Here is a 5,733-nt window from a genome sequence, read left to right as displayed (position 1 = left end):
TACTACGACAATTACGTGATAGTGAGAAATTTAACGAAAGTGAATGCAAGACTTAGAAGACAGATTACAAGTTGTTCCCTTACTTCTAAAGCTCAAATGAATAGTATGTTGTTGGAAAAGAGTGAAAGTGAAAGTGTTCAAAGTAAAGTGAAAGTGTTCAAAGCAAAGTGAAAGAGATTGGAAGTGTACAAAGTGAAGACAAGCGAAAGATTAGGAGCTTGAAGGAAAAATCTAAAACAATGAAGAAAGAAAAAGAATTTTGTAAGACAATGTGTATTTGCTCAATGTTGTGTGTCATATGTATCTTTGGCAATTGTACTTGCAATAGCACTTTAGGTGTTTTGTTAAAGATTAATTGCTTATGTATATCTATTATTAAGTGTTTGACTGTTACTTATTAAGAACAAATGATTAAGTTTAGCGTTTTCTATACAGTAATGTATTTTATAATTCATTAGAAAAAAATAAAATATTGATAATTATGTTAATCCTTAAATAACTTGTTTCATCAATAAAATGATTGACAACATTTTTCATGTCTAAAATAACATGTTCATATGAGATTTTTGTTTCATTATAAAATCGAGTAGTTCGCTTGGCTTGATGGCAAAAGGCATAACCTTCCGCACAAAATGGGTTTTTCTTCATTCCTCTAAATCCGCACTAATAGGAGAATGACATGTGTCACTTCTCATTGGTAAAAAAATCTCATAAAAATATTAATCTTTTTAACAAAAAATAAAATTTGACGTTTCAATTCCACGTCAGCATACTTTAATGATGTGGACACGCTACATCATCATTTGTGTCCACGTGTGCTTGCTTAGTTAGCTGGAGGCGTTGACCGTCAGTTGACTAACGGTTTCCATCCAATAGGGGTGACTTTTGAATCAAAATAAAACGTTGTAGGGTTAAATGTTTCAAAAAAATAATATGGGCAAATTTACATATACCATCAAACGTTGTGAATATTTGTTTGCATTATGCATAAAAAAATATCCTCTTTTTTAACTGTAGTTGGATTTAATTCTTATCCAATTACCTCTAATCATGGCCCCTTAATAAAGCCCACCACTTAAATTATTATATTTTAGTTTATCGTACAAATATTGATTTTGAATTTTGGGTCATTGCAACTTTAATATTCTTACCATTAATATTTTAAAACCAATTATAAAAAAAAATTAAAAAACAACATTAGACATAATTTAAGAAAAATAGTTGAATTATCAAAAAAAAAATAATAGATGAGTGGCCAAATAAGTTGTTCATCATTGATTTTAAGATTCAGACTATAAATAAACACGAACGGTAAGATAAACATTTTCTACATTAGAATATTCTTAATAATATTCAATGAGAAAATAAGTTCAACATCAGTATCGAAACTACTTGTTTATCAACATAACTAGAAAAAAATTTGATCCGATACCAGTGTTTTTGTCTCCATAAATATGGTACATAAAAATATAAAATCAATTTGTTACAGCAAGTTTAGGATTTTAAGGCCCTCACCTTGATCTTCTATGGTGCCTTGATGGGAAAAATAATGTGAAGATACAAATTCTCCCTTTTCTGTATATATACAGTCATTTTTTACCATGTGTATGTTCAAACATACAAAATCAATGTTTCACTAGCATAGCTTCCATCTTCTTCTTCCTCGCTGCGTGCTTTAGTTTCTCGAGCGCCACGAGTCCGACTTGCCGAACTCTTTCCCTAGACAAACCTATGCTACAGATTTTACAAAAGAAGAAAAAAAGAGTCGGCATCAAACGATATTTGCTCGATAAATGAAACCAGAAAGAGACTGTAGTAATAACAATTTCAACATGTGAAGATTATGGAGAAAATATCTGCAGATACAAAAAAACATGTCCTTTTTCTTCAGTTATATTCAACTTCCATCACTGTTACCTGAGGAATAAGTATCTAAGATATTTGCTTTGTTAATGACAGAGACATCAAATTGCACACAAATATCATGCATCTTTCGCTCTAACCGGTTTTCGATAATAAAGAAAACAATTATGTATATGCTTACCGTTTACTGATGTCCTCCCATGTAAGACTTTCGTTATCGAGACCATGATAAAGGCGAATAATCTCCCTTTCGCGTTCTTCGAGTGTTATATTGATGAGTCTGTTCACTTCATCCTGCAAATGGAACGTACATCACATGAACAGTATACTTTCTTCGTATTGAACACAAATACAACACCAGAAAGCTTTTGTTGCATCAATATTTTTTTTCTCTACCTTGAGTGCCCACTCATCTACACCGTGCCACGGATTGTTTTCTACATGGTTATCTGCAATGTACTGAAAAGATAAAAAGAAAACAGGTTAATAGTAGATAACAGGAAAGAAAACTGAGTTTGGTTCATATAAAACCGAAACTTACACTATGATGAGTCTCTCCGGGAAGACCATTCAAAGACGGAAATGCATCCCTGTCAAGGGAGAAGACCTTACTGACTGCCTGCATATAATAAAAACATAGCATGAGGATGGAAAGTGAAAGTGCAATATATAGTTCCCGGAAAGTAAGTTCGGAAAAAATCGTACCTCTGTAGCATTTCTAACTTTCTTCTGAGACATGTTCAGATTCTCAGCAATCCTCTGAAAGAACAAAAAGAATCAAATACTTTCATAAGGTAAATCCCAGAGATAAATTAAACATACTAATTTTATTTTGAAATATAATGATGCAGTTCGAATAATGGAAGCCACTTACATCAATAGTCGGTGTTATTCCTTTCTCTTCCAATCTATGTTTTGCATTTCGGATTAATCCCAACCTTTCATGCAAATATGTAGGCAATCTTAATGTTTTTGAGTTCTCAACTAATGCCCTTGAAACACCCTGAGATCAAAAGTATGAACAATGTTAGATTTCGTTCAATTCTAACCAGATAAAAACAAAAAGTAACATAAAGTAAAAAACAAACCATAAACTCTGTAATCTTGTAATCACTATGTTGCAAGTGAGGAACTAGACTTGGAACTTTTGTAGGTAGATTCATATCTCATGGCAAACCCAGTTGGCTGAGGCATATAAAATCACGCATCGAGATTCTATAAACATTGTTGTATGGGACCTATTTTCTTAAACTTGCGAGAAAGGCGAAAATAAGAAGTGAAAGACTAGGCAGAATAACCTAAGACTGGAAATTGACTGTTCTTTTCATATTTCAGAAACTAATGGAACCAATGGCTGAGAATTTCAGGCACCCTACCTTTCAGGAATGACGACATTAAAATTAGAAACTTTCATTTAGTCCATAGCAAATAATATCATGCAAAATGTTTCTCAACAAAACCAGATGAATATTACCTGACGAATCCACCAATACACATAAGTTGAGATTTTGTATCCTTTTGAAGAATCAAATTTTCAATGCCACGCAACAGTCCGATCAAACCACCCTGCAAAGATAACAAAAAAATTCATAACAGTCAATAGTTTAATATAGTGCCGGCAGATGAACTTAAGGTGTGTATGTATGACAATCGATCTTTCAAACTACCTGTATAAGATCAGACATTTCAGCACCCATGTTATCATATCTTTGTGCTATCGACATAACCAATCGAACATTGCTCATAGCCAATTTTTCTCTTGCCAAAGAACATTCAAATAACTTTGACCGTAACTCAGCACGAGAAATTTTCAAAGTTGTAGCAAGCTGTTCATCAGATGGCTCACACCCCAGTTTCTCCTTTAGTCTAGAATTCCATGAAAACGATTAGAAATAAGTTTAAAGAATTTAATGGTTTTCAAACTAGATTGATCCATCTAATACACATCATATGTCATATTAGTTTCATTACCTTAACCTGTGATCCTCAAAGGAAAGCCCAGCTTTGATTTTTTTCGACAAGCGCACAACTTCTGCATGGCTAAGCAAATCTTCACTCACCACACCCTTCACGTAACCCTTCAATCGATTTTGAAGCAGCTCTGGACCGATCAATGATCTTAGCTTCTTAGCATTAGGTTGTATCACTGATTTATTTTGGGTCAGAGCCATTCTCTTAGTATTGAATCTTCGTTGCCGAGCAGACACCCCAGAACAAGTGACCGGTACCTTCTGTGGGTTTCCTACCCGGTGATTCAGTGAACTCCGTCCTCTCAAAAGAAAGGGTCCATTGCTTTTCCAGCATAGACTTCTGAAGCAAAAGAAGAGCCTCCACAGAATAGCCAAGATCATAGCATTCTTCTTCCGAGTCATTGGATCCATTAAACGAAGGCTCTACAGTTGAAATGCTAGAGGCAGCATCCACATGCTCTTTAATAGCTTTAATTGACGGAGTGCGCTGGTTGGACGACGGAAGACTTTGGCTACAATTAGATGACTTTTTTGCAACTACCAAACTTTTTGAGCAAGAAAACTGATTATATGAAGGTCCATGATCACTGGCATATGCAAGCTTCTCTATGATATCCGAATAAGAAAAGGAAGAACTCAAGAATCTCTTTCCAGTGCTAAGCCCAATCACAGCAGCAATGGCCATCATAATGATGCTTCTCGCTTTGCTGCAATTACCATCACACAATTTATCAAGCTTTCCAAACTAAAACAATTGCGTATAATTATCGAACCTTCGTATATCCGGTATTTGACTCGGCAAAAAAAATCCTCTTTTTTGTACTCTAAATCTCCTTCATGACACTGCTACAAGAAGGGTAAAAGTAGAGTTAGGATTATTTATATCAAACACAACGTATATAACAATGGGAATCAAACTAAAAGAAAGTAAATTAATAAAAGGGTCCCAATAAGTAACACTTTTATCTAATTCATGTAAATCCCAGAAACATATGGCGATGACCAAATGAGAATATAATAAATTAAACTAATTGTTTAAAAGCTATAACTGACTGAGATTCATGATCTGAAACTAGTTAAACAAATAACAAAGAAAATACCAATAGTCCAATACCCTTTCAAGATACCCATCTGGTTTTAAGAAATAATGTGCCCAAATAAAGAATATCAATTTTTAAGCAAAACCCAAGTTTCCTTTTTCACTGGATTGAGTAATGATCACAAAGTTCAGTCATTTAAAAAAATGATCTTTATATCTATCAAACACGGTTTCAAATTCGTAGCTGCAAATGGAATAAATTTCCGAAACTTTCATATTAGATTATGTTCTTTTTACTTGTTTATGAACAAAAAAGAAGAAGCATGGAACAAAATTCAACAACCCATATCCATGTAATGTAAGAAAAAATAAAACATGTACAATCTTATCCAAAAGTTCAGTAAAAGGCAATGTCTAAAGCTTACCTTAAAACAACAGCCAGCCAAAACAAGAACGGATTGAAATTACCAAAAGAAGAAATATGAAAAAAAGGGCCTTGTTCCAAAGTGCAAAGTAGAACAGTTTCCAGAGGAAGAGGGTGTAAGAGTGGGAACTGGCCTTCCACAGTTTCTTTTACAAAATAATACAAACTACGACCTTTTTTCTTTCGAGATTTAATGATTTTGAATAATATTATCGTATATATTAATGATAATGGTGGGATGGGTATGTGGGATTTTTATGATAAAATAGAAGAAAAAGGTGCCAAATGGACATAAAGGATATTAAGAAGAGCGATTCCATTGGCTACACCGGATATTGGGACCATGTTTGAGTGGTGCATTTTGCTTCTCCTCTATTGTGTTGGCGGATTTTATTTTTGTTTCTATTTGAAGCTCAATCAGTTTCGTATTTTTGGGG

At 33.7% G+C, this 5,733-nt stretch overlaps 1 pseudogene; it reads right to left on the bottom strand.

Annotated features, from left to right (window-relative positions):
* Positions 1-1,514: 1,514 nt before the first annotated feature.
* Positions 1,515-5,466, bottom strand: LOC120195147 (annotated as a pseudogene).
* Positions 5,467-5,733: the final 267 nt, after the last annotated feature.

This window comes from Hibiscus syriacus, unplaced genomic scaffold, assembly GCF_006381635.1.
Source record: "Hibiscus syriacus cultivar Baekdansim isolate YM2019G1 unplaced genomic scaffold, ASM638163v2 tig00117007_pilon, whole genome shotgun sequence".
Classification (NCBI taxonomy): Eukaryota; Viridiplantae; Streptophyta; class Magnoliopsida; order Malvales; family Malvaceae; genus Hibiscus; species Hibiscus syriacus.
Note: the sequence above shows the minus strand (reverse complement) of the source record. Positions and strands in the feature narration are given on the sequence as shown.